This window comes from Zalophus californianus, chromosome 6 (genome assembly GCF_009762305.2).
Source record: "Zalophus californianus isolate mZalCal1 chromosome 6, mZalCal1.pri.v2, whole genome shotgun sequence".
Taxonomy (NCBI): domain Eukaryota; kingdom Metazoa; phylum Chordata; class Mammalia; order Carnivora; family Otariidae; genus Zalophus; species Zalophus californianus.
This window is the reverse complement of record NC_045600.1, coordinates 123,389,161-123,401,346: the sequence shown is the minus strand read 5'-3', so window position 1 is coordinate 123,401,346 and position 12,186 is coordinate 123,389,161.

Here is a 12,186-nt window from a genome sequence, read left to right as displayed (position 1 = left end):
TATATTCAAGTTCACCATTTTTTCTCCAACATTTCTATTCTGTTCATGAGTTCATACAGCATTTAAAAGTATCAATAATTATATTTTTAGTTCTAATATTTCCAAAACAAAAGTGAAAACAAAATATAAAAAGAATTATACACTATGATTTAGTGAGATTTATTTTAATTGTGAAAGGTTTTTCAGCATTTGATGATCAATGAATTAATGTAATATATTGCAATCAACAGGCAAAAGAAGAAAAATCATATGATCATTCAATGCAATGTTATTATTTTAAGCAAACAATTGTTTTTAAGGTAAGAAATACAGAAGATTTTATTTTACCTTCATTTATTCCTTCTATGACACCTTTTTTTAAAGATTTTATTTATTTACTTAATTGAGAGAGAGAGGGAGGGAGGGAAAACACAGAGGGAGAGTGAGAGGGAGAAGACGACTCCCAGCTGAGCAGAGAGCCTGACGTGAGACTCGATCCCAGGACCCTGAGATCATGACCTTAGCAAAAGGCAGACAACCAAATGAGCCATCCAGGTGCCCTATGACACGCTTTTTTAAAAAATTTTTTATTGTTATGTTAATCACCATATATTACATCGTTAGTTTTTGATGTAGTGTTCCATGATTCATTGTTTGTTCATAACACCCAGTGCTCCATGCAGAATGTGCCCTCTTTAATACCCATCAACAGGCTAACCCATCCCCCTACGCTCCTCCCCTCTAGAACCCTCAGTTTGTTTTTCAGAGTCCATCATCTCTCATGGTTGTTGTCTCCCCCTCTGACTTACTCCCCTTCATTCTTCCTCTCCTGTTATCTTCTTCTTTTTCTTTTTTCTTAAAATATGTTGCGTTATTTGTTTCAGAAGTACAGATCTGTGATTCAACAGTCTTGCACAATTCACAGCGCTCACCGTAGCACATACCCTCCCCAATGTCTATCAGCCAGACACCCCATCCCTCCCACCCCCAACCACTCCAATAACACTCAGTTTGTGTCCTGAGATTAAGAATTCCTCATATCAGTGAGGTTATACGATACATGTCTTTCTCTGATTGACTTATTTCATTAAGCATAACACCCTCCAGTTCCATCCATGTCGATGCAAATGGCAAGATCTCATTCCTTTTGATGGCTGCATAATATTCCATTGTGTATATATACCACTTCTGCTTTATCCATTCATCTGTCGATGGACATCTTGGCTCTTTCCACAGTTTGGCTATTGTGGACATTGCTGCTACAAACATTGGGGTGCACATATGCCTTCGGGTCCCTACATTTGTATCTTTGTGGTAAATACCCAGAAGTTCAATTGCTGGATCGAATGGTAGCTCTATTTTCAACTGTTTGAGGAAACTCCATACTGTTTTCCAGAGTTGTTGCACCAGCTTGCATTCCCACCAACAGTGTAGGAGGGTTCCCCTTTCTCCACATCCCCGCCAACATCTGTCGTTCCCTGACTTGTTAATTTTAGCCATTCTGACTGGTGTGAGGTGGTATCTCATTGAGGTTTTGATTTGGATTTTGCTGATGCTGAGCGATTTTGAGCACTTTTTCATGTGCCTGTTGGCCATTTGGATGTCTTCTTTGGAAAAACGTCTGTTCATGTCTTCTGCCCATTTTTTGACTGGATTATTTGTTCTTTGGGTGTTGAGTTAGATAAGTTCTTTATAAATTTTGGATACTAGCCCTTTATCTGATATGTCATTTGCAAATATTTTCTCCCATTCTGTCGGTTGTCTTTTGGTTTTGTGGACTGTTTCTTTCTGCTGTGCAAAAGCTTTTAATCTTGATGAAATCCCAATAGTTCATTTTTGCCCTGGCTTCCCGTGCCTTTGGCGATGTTTCTAGGAAGAAGTTGCTGCGGCTGAGGTCGAAGAGGTTGCTACCTGTATTCTCCTTTAGGATTTTGATGGACTCCTGTCTCACGTTTAGGTCTTTCAACCATTTGGAGTCTATTTTTGTGTGTGGTGTAAGGAAATGGTCCAGTTTCATTCTTCTGCATGTGGCTGTTCAATTTTCCCAACACCATTTGTTGAAGAGACTGTCTTTTTTCCATTAGACATTCTTTCCTGCTTTGTCAAAGATAAGTTGACCATAGAGTTGAGGGTCCATTTCTGGGCTCTCGATTCTGTTCCATTGATCTATGTGTCTGTTTTTGTGCCAGTACCATACTGTCTTGATGATGACAGCTTTGTAATAGAGCTGGAAGTCCGGAATTGTGATGCCGCCAGCTTTGCTTTTCTTTTACAGTATTCCTCTGGCTATTCGGGGTCTCTTCTGGTTCCATACAAATTTGAGGATTATTTGTTCCTTTTCTTTCAAAAAAGTGGATGGTATTTTGATGGGGATTGCATTGAATGTGTAGATTGCTCTAGGTAGCATTGACATCTTCACAATGTTGGTTCTCCCAATCCATGAGCATGGAACGTTTCTCCATTTCTTTGTGTCTTCTTCAATTTCTTTCATGAGTATTTTATAGTTTTCTGGGTACCTATCCTTTGCCTCTTTGGTTAAATTTATTCCTAGGTATCTAATGGTTTTGGGTGCAATTGTAAATGGGATCGACTCCTTGATTTGTCTCTCTTCTGTCTTGTTGTTGGTGTATAGGAATGCCACTGATTTCTGTGCATTGATTTTATATCCTGCTACTTTACTGAATCCCTGTATGAGTTCTAGCAGTTTTGGGGTGGAGTCTTTTGGGTTTTCCACATACAGTATCATATCATCTGCAAAGAGTGAGAGTTTGACTTCCTCTTTGCCGATTTGGATGCCTTTGATTTCTTATTGTTGTCTGCTGCTGTGGCTAGGACTTCTAATAATATGTTGAATAGCAGTGGTGAGAGTGGACATCCCTGCCGCGTTCCTGACCTTAGGGGAAAAGCTCTTAGCCTTTCCGCATTGAGAATGGTATTTGCTGTAGGTTTTTCATAGATGGCTTTTATGATATTGAGGTATGTACCCTCTAACCCTCTACTCTGAAGAGTTTTGATCAAGAAAGGATGCTGTATTTTGTCAAATGCTTTTTCTGAATCTATTGAGAGGATCATATGATTCTTGTTCTTTCTTTTGTTAATGTATTGTATCACGTTGATTGATTTGCTGATGTTGAACCAGCCTTGCAGCCCAGGGATAAATCCCACTTGGTCGTGGTGAATAATCCTTTTAATGTACTGTTGGATCCTATCGGCTAGTATTTTGGTGATAATTTTTGCATCCATGTTCATCAAGGATATTGGTCTGTAGTTATCCTTTTTGATGGGGTCTTTGTCTGGTTTTGGGATCAAGGTAATGGTGGCCTCATAAAATGAGTTTGGAAGATTTCCTTCCGTTTCTATTTTTTGGAACAGTTTCAGGAAAATAGGTATTAATTCTTTAAATGTCTGATAGAATTCCCCTGTGAAGCCATCTGGCCCTGGGCTTTTTTTTCTTGGGAGATTTTTGATGACTGCTTCAATTTCCTTAGTGGTTATAGGTCTGTTCAGGTTTTCTATTTCTTCCTGGTTCAATTTTGGTAGTTGATACATCTCTAGGAATGCACCCATTTCTTCCAGGTTATCTAATTTGCTGGCATAGAGTTGCTCATAATATGTTCTTATACGTGTTTGTATGTCTTTGGTGTTGGTTGTGATCTCTCCTCTTTCATTCATGATTTTGTTGATTTGGGTCATTTCTCTTTTCTTTTTGATCAGTCTGGCCAGGGGTTTATCCATCTTGTTAATTCTTTCAAAGAACCAGCTCCTAGTTTCGTTGATCTATTCTACTGTTCTTTTGGTTTCTAGCTCATTGATTTCTGCTCTGATCTTTATTATTTCTCTTCTCCTGCTGGGTTTAGGCTTTATTTGCTGTTCTTTCTTCAGCTCCTTTAGGTGTAGGGTTATGTTGTGTATTTGAAACCTTTCTTGTTTCTTGAGAAAGGCTTGTATTGCTATATACTTTCCTCTCAGGACTGCCTTTGCTGTATCCCAAAGATTTTGAACAATTGTGTTTTCATTTTCATTGGTTTCCATGAATTTTTTAAATTCTCCTCTCTTTTCCTGGTTGACCCATTCATTCTTTAGTAGGATGCTCTTTAGCCTCCATGTATTTGAGTTCTTTCCGACTTTCCTCTTGTGATTGAGTTCTAGTTTCAAAGCATTGTGGTCTGAAAATATTCAGGGAATGATCCCAATCTTTTGGTACTGGTTGAGACCTGATCTGTGACCTAGGATGTGATCAATTCTGGAGAATGTTCCATGGGCACTAGAGAAGAATGTGTATTCCGTTGCTTTGGGATGGAATGTTCTGAATATGTCTGTGAAGTCCATTTGGTCCAGTGTTTCATTTAAAGTCTTTATTTCCTTGTTGATCTTTTGCTTAGATGATCTCTGCATTTCAGTCAGGGGGTGTTAAAGCCCCCCACTATTATTGTATTGTTGTCAATGTGTTTCTTTGCTTTTGTTATTAATTGCCTTATATAATTGGCTGCTCCCATGTTAGGGGCATAGATATTTACAATTGTTAGATCTTCTTGTTGGATAGACCCTTTACGTAGGATATAGTGTCCTTCCTCATCTCTTATTACAGTCTTTGTTTTAAAATCTATTTTGTCTGATATAAGGATTGCCACCCCAGCTTTCTTTTGGCGTCCATTAGCATGGTAAATGGTTTTCCACCCCCTCACTTTCAATGTGGGGGTGTCTTTGGGTCTAAAATGAGTCTCTTGCAGACAGCATATTGATGGGTCTTGCTTTAAAATCCAATCTGATAGCCTGTGTCTTTTGATTGGGGCATTTAGCCCATTTACATTCAGGGTAACTATTGAAAGGTATGAATTTAGTGCCATTGTATTGCCTGTAAGGTGACTGTTAACTGTATGTTGTCTGTGTTCCTTTCTGATCTTTGCTGCTTTTAGGCTCTCTCTTTGCTTAGTGGACCCCTTTCAATATTTCTTGGAGGGCTGGTTTCGTGTTTGCAAATTCCTTCAGTTTTTGTTTGTCCTGGAAGCTTTTTATCTCTCCTTTTATTTTCAATGACAGCCTAGCAGGATATAGTATTCTTGGCTGCATATTTTTCTCGTTTAGTGCTCTGAAGATATCTTGCCAGTCCTTTCTGGCCTGCCAGGTCTCTGTGGATAGGTCTGTTGCCAATCTAATGTTTCTAACATTGTAGTTTACATATCTCTTCTCCCGAGCTGCTTTCAGGATTTTCTCTTTGTCTCTGAGACTCGTAAGTTTTACTATTAGATGTCAGGGTGTTGACCTATTATTATTGATTTTGAGAGGGGTTCTCTGTGCCTCCTGGATTTTGATGCCTGTTCCTTCCTCACATTAGGGAAGTTCTCTGCTATTATTTGCTCCAATATACCTTCTGCCCCCCTCTCTCTCTCTTCTTCTTCTGGGATCCCAATTATTCTAATGTTGTTTCGTCTTATCGTATCACTTATCTCTCGAATTCTGCCCTCGTGATCCTGTAGTTGTTTCTCCCTCTTTTTCTCAGCCTCTTTATTTTCCATCATTTGGTCTTCTATTATCACTGATTCTCTCTTCTGCCTCATTTATCCTAGCAGTTAGTGCCCCCGTTTTTGATTGCACCTCATCAATAGCCTTTTTGATTTCGACTTGGTTAGATTTTAGTTCTTTTATTTCTCCAGAAAGGGTTTCTCCAGTAAATTCCACGCTTTTTTCAAGCCCAGCTAGTATCTTTAAAGTCATGATTCTGAACTCTAGGTCCGACATCGTACTAATGTCCGTATTGAGTAGGTCCCTGGCTCACGGTACTACCTCTTGTTCTTTTTGCTGAGGTGATTTTTTTCGTCTTGTCATTTTGTCCAGAGGAGAATAGATGAATGAGAGAACAAAATGCTAACAGGTGTACAACATCCCCAGCAAATATACTGTATACAAATGAGAAAAGACCTGAAACCAGGGGAAAAGAAAGGGAAAGAAAGAAAAAAGAAAGAGAAAAAAAAGAAAAAAAGATAAAAACAAAAACAGAACAATACAAAAAAAGCAGAATATGATCAAATATGATCAGGCTAGTGCATAGATCAGTGCCACACACTAGATTTTGGGCATATTTTGGTCTGTTAGAAAAAAGTGCCTCCTAAAATTTTAAAGGAAGAAAGACATATGTACAAAATAAGGGTTGATACAATGAAGGGATGGAAGATGATTGTAAAGATGAAAATTATAAAAGATTTTATAAAAGGACTTGATAAGATAAGAAGTTGTTTGAAAAAAGAAAGAAGATTTAAGAAAAAAAAAAGGAAAAAGGGAGAGAATGTGATCAGGCAGGAGACTAGAACAAAGCCATACTCTAAGGATTTAGGGTATATTTTGATCTGTTAGAAGAAACTGTATCTCAATATTTTAAAGAGAACAACTTATATATATATGCCAAAAATAAGGGTAAGTACTATGAAGGGATAAAATATGAGTCTTAAAATGAAAAATAAAAAAAAATTTTTTAAAAAGGGATTGATAAGATGTTGGTTGAAAAAGGGAAAAAGAAAAATAAAAAAAAAAACAGTTAACAAAAATTAACTTTGATGAACTAATGAATCATGGTAAAAAAAAAGCCATGAATTCTATGTGCAGTATTCCCCTAGCGCTGGAGTTCTCCCGTTCTCCTTGATCGGTAAACTTGGTCTTGGCTTGCTGGCTGTTCGTGCTGATCTTCTGGGGGAGGGGCCTGTTGCTGTGGTTTCCAAATGTCTTTGCTGGAGGTTGAATTGCCCCACCCTTGTCGGTCCGGGCTAAGGAAGCTGCTCGGGTTTGCTCTCAGGAGCTTTTTTTCCCTGCAAGCTCTCGGTACAGCTTTGGAGGACCAGGGCAAAAATGGTGGCCTCCCAATCTCCACCCGGAAGAGCTGAGAACTCGGGGCCCCCCTCCTTAGTGTGTCCCCAGAGAAAAGCAGTCACTCCTGTCTCCCTGGTCTCCGGCCGCACTCCGTGCTCACCCGGCCTGTGACCGAGCATTTCTATCTCTGGCACCTGACCCCGTGTGGAGTCTCCAAACCCAGCAGATCCATGCGGTGCATTCCCGCGCCGCTCCTCCCCAGGAAGGAAGGGGAGTCTCCCCGGCCCTGCCGCTTGTTGGGTCCCTGCTGGAGGAGCAGTGGCCCGCCTGGGCCGCGGATCACAGTTTATGGCAACCCCGAGCTGAGAGCCCGCGCCTCGGCTCCATCTCTGTAGCTGACTTTCCCGCTCCGATACTTGGGAGCTCTGCTGCACTCAGGCACCCCCGGTCTTTCTGTGACCCCGAGCGTCCTGAGACCACACTGTCCCGGGAGGATTCCACCCCCTGCTTAACCACTGCAGCGACGTCCCTCAGCCGAGCCAACTTCTAAAAGTTCCGATTTTGTGCTCCACGGCTCTATCACTTGCCAGAAGCGGCCAGCGGAGGCCCCTCCCCCACCGTCTATCCTCCCGAATATCGCCTTGGTTTCACTTCTCCGCACGTCCTACCTTCCAGTAAGTGGTCGCTTCTCTGTTCAGAGAGTTGTTGCTACTCTCCTCTTCGATCTCCTGTTGAGTTCGTAGGTGTTCAGAATGGTTTGATCCCTATTCAGCTGAATTCCTGAAACCAGATGAAATCTAGGTCTCCTACTCCTCCGCCATCTTGCTCCGCCCCCCCATGACACCCTTTTTATGTAGATCAGAGTTTCTCAATAAATAATGTCCCTGCCCCAAGAAGACTTAATTTAACAATTTTTACGAGGCAGGTTTGCTGGTCATGAATTCCTTCAGTTTTTCTTTGTCTGATAAAATCTTTATTTCCCCTTCACTTTTGAATGATGATTTTGCTGAATTATAGACTTTATAAGATACAGAATTATTCAGGTGTAAGTAGTTGAGTACTTGTTTTCAATTTGGGTGGTATACACCTAGCAGTGGAATTACTGAGTCATAGTTCATGGATCATTCTATGTTTACTTTTGTTTTTAACTGCTTCCCAGCTTTATAGAGGTAAATTTTATGAATAAAATTGTATGATTTAAAGTGTACAATGTGATGATTTGATATACATATGCATTATGAAATCACTACCACAATCATGTTAATTAACATGTACCTTTTTGAGGAACTGGCAACCTATTCTGTTACCACCATCAGTTTATAATGATTACAGTTTTGCTGCATCTTTGTCAACACTTGTTATATTCTCCCTCTCCTTTACCCATTTTTTTCAGAGATTTTTAAATTTTTTATTTATATTTATTGTTTATTTTTTATTAAGCTTTTTATTTCAATTTCAATATAGTTAACATACAGTGTTATACTAGTTTCATGTGTGCAATATAGTTATTCAACAGTTCCATATACTACTAAGTGTTCATCAAGATAAGTGTACTCTTAATCCTAGCACTTATTCCACCATTCCCCCCACCCAACTCCCCTCTGATATGCTTTATTTTAAATGTGTACCCTCAGTTAAAGTTACTTTTTTTTTCAACAAGAACATTTTTCCTTGAAGCATACTTTAGAATACATGGTTCTAAAAGATATATATAAAACATTCCATCCAAGAAAAATAGAATACACATTTTCTACAAGTATACAGAGAAGTATCCCCTGGTTAAATCACATAAAAAGAGACATAAATATTACAAATTTAAGAAGACTGAAATCATACCAAGTATATTTTCCAGCCACAATGTACAAAACTAAAGATCAATAATAAAGCTGGGATCTATAATATAAATATTAATGTTTTATACATAAATAATTAAAAAAAACACACTACTGCACAAGCAATTGGCCAAATTAGGATAAAGAAGATGTGGAAAAAAATATATATATATGGAATATTACCCAGCCATAAAAATGAATGAAATCTTGTCATTTGCAACAATGTGGATAGAACTAGAGAGTACTATGCTAAGTGAAATGAGTTAGGAAAAGAAAAAATACTAGATTTCACTCACATGTGAAATTTAAGAAACAAAATGGAAGAATATATGAACAACAAAGTGAGAGAGAGAAGCAAACCAGGAAACAGACTCTTTTTTGTTTGTTTGTTTGTTTTAAAGATTGTATTTATTTATTTGACAGAGACAGTGAGAGCAGGAACACAAGCAGGGGGAGTGGGAGAGGGAGAAGCAGGCCTCCTGCGGAGCAGGGAGCCCGATGTGGGACTCGATCCCAGGACCCTGAGACCATGACCTGAGCTGAAGGCAGACGCTTAACGACTGAGCCACCCAGGCGCCCAGGAAACAGACTCTTAACTATAACTGGTGGTTAGCAGAGGGGAGGTGGATGAGGGGATGGGTTAAGGAGTGCACTTGTAGTAATGAACACTGGGTGTTGTATGTAAGTGATGAATCACTAATTTCTACACCTGAAACTAATATTACACTGTATGTTAACTAATTGGGATTTATTACCTTTTAAGATTTTATTTTATTTTTTAAATATTTTTTATTCATTTGAGAGAGAGAGAGAGCACAGGCAGGGGAATGGTCAGAGGGAGAGGGAGAAACAGACTCCCCACTGAGCAGGGGGCCAGACACTGGGCTCAATCCCAGGACCCTGGGATCATGACTTGAGCCTAAGGGAGATACTTAACCAACTGAGCCATCTAGGTGCTCCAATTTTTAAGTAATCTCTACACCCAACTTAGGGCTTGAACTCACAACCCTGAGATCAAGAGTCACCTGATCTATCAACTGAGGAAGCCAGATAACCTAACTGGAATTTAAATAAAAACATGAAAAAAAAAAAAAGAAATCAAATAGCAAATCAAAATATGTCTCAAAACAAAAGAAAGAAAGAGCGCCTGGGTTGCTCAGTCATTAAGTGTCTGCCTTCGGCTCAGGTCATGATCCCAGGGTTCTGGGATCGAGTCCCGCTTCAGGCTCCCTGCTCCTTGGGAGCCTGCTTCTCCCTCTGCTTTCTCTCTCTCTCTCTCTCTCTCTCTCTCCCTCTGTCTCTCATGAATAAATAAATAAAATCTTTAAAAAAAACAAAAGAAAGAAAAGAAAGAAAGAAAGAAGAAAGAAAGAAAGAAAGAAAGAAAGAAAGAAAGAAAGAAAGAAAGAAAGAAAGAAAGAAAGAAAGAAAGAAAGAAAGAAAACACAATATTCCAAAATCTATGGGATGCAGTGAAAGCAAATGTTAGAGTGAAATTTATGCTAGGAATACCTGTATTAAAAAAAAAAAGTTCAGGGGTGCCTGGGTGGCTCAGTCCATTAAGTGTCTGACTCTTGATCTCAGCTTATGTCTTGATCTCAGGGTTGTGAATGCAAGCCCCATGCCAGGCTCCACCCTGGTAGTGGAGCCTACTTACTTAAAAAAAATAAATAAACAACTTAACACTACACTACAAGGAAATAGAAAAAGAAGAAAGTTAGTAGAGGAAGGAAATTTAAAAAAATCAGAAATAAGTAAAATAGGACTAGAATAAACAATAACGTAATATCAAAAGTAATGACCAGTTTTTCCAAAAAATAAACAAAATTGGCTATGCTTTAAATACATTAACTAAGAAAAAAAAGAGAAGCTTCAAAAACCAAAATGAACAATGGAAGAGAAAACAATACAACAGATAACTACAGAATTACAGTGTGATAACAGATTACCATAAATAATCATATACTAACAAATCAGATAACTTGGAAAAAAACAAAAAAGCAAACAAACAGATAATTCCTAAAACACCCAAGTTACCAAGATTGAACCACAAATCTTGAATCCAAGAAATAGGAAATCTTCTTAGACTAATAGCAAGAATGAAAGTTGAATTAGGGATCAAAAATCTTGCAGCACGGAGAAGCCCAACACCTCAAGGTTTCACTGGAGAATTCTACCAAACATTTAAAAAATAATTAATGATATTTTTAATCAAAATTTTACAAATAGTGGAATAAAGGGAGCATAATTCAAAATCATTCCATGAAGCCAGTATGCTATTGTTTTGTCTTTGAGTTGGAGTGGTTCCTGATACGTCCTGTCTACTAGACATTTATCGAATATAAGATTTGAAAATATTTTCTCCAAATTGTAGCTTATTTTTTCACTTTCTAGCAACTATAGTCCGAGGTGGGGAAAACAAATGAGATTCTGCATTCCTCCGTCAAGTAACTTTCTGACAGGTCAGAACACACAACTTTTTTTTTTCTATAACAAGTCCATATTTCTCCCCTCAGTGAGTCACACTAGGGATATTGTCTTCATGGAGGGTAGTAAATGATAAGCAAATATGTCATAATGCTCTATAAGCACAATTTAGCATCCCCTTTCTTCAATAAGTACTCCCCTGATTGCTGTACGTCTTTGGTTAAATTCTAAAATGTGGATTCTGTCAGTTTTTGCCAGTTTAATTATTGTTTCAGTGGAGGGCCTAATACTCCAGCTCCCTACTTTGAAAATTAAATGAAATCACTTCCATCATTCAACTTTCCTATGCCCCAAAAAAGCCTTCATTTTACCTCTTTTTGAAAGCTTTTTTTCACTGTGTTTAAAATTTGTTTATAGGTTTTTCTTTGTTTAGTGCTTTAAAGATATCAAAAACTAATGATATACTGTACAGTGACTAACATACCATAATTTTAAAAAATTGGGAAGAATCTAGACATTTAGAGTTTAAGAAAATCTCAAAAATCATCTACCATGGCCTTTCTTGCTAGTTGTGACAATTAGATATGATTTGTTCTAATTCATATATAATATATTCAAATGGTTGACCAAAAAAGATATTGTTCCACTGTTTCTAACAGTGTATATGCTGTCATCCTTATCTTTTTCCTATGTATGTAATGTGTCTTTTTTTTCTTTGTTTGCTATTAAATTTTCTTTGTCCATTGGGTGTGGGTGTTTTGATTATGAGCTACATGGTTATAGTATTCTTTTAAGTTTCTTGTCCTTGGGTTCCTTATGCTTTTTGAATGTATGGATTTACACTTTTACCAAAATTTGAAAAATTTTCACCATTACATTTTCAGTTTTTCTGGGAAACACAAATAACATGTATATACAATATGTCACTGTGCTGCTTGAAATTGTCTCAAGCCAACTGATTTTTTAATCTCTCTTCTCTATGTTCAATTTTGTTAAATTTCTCCTTTCTTTGTATATTTGGTATTGAATGGCAGATATTTTGAATGTTATCTTCACAGAGCCACTAAATATTCATTCTCTACATTCTTGATTCAGATACTCTGAAATTCAGTTGAGTTACTTAAATGGTTAAAATTATTTCAGGTGG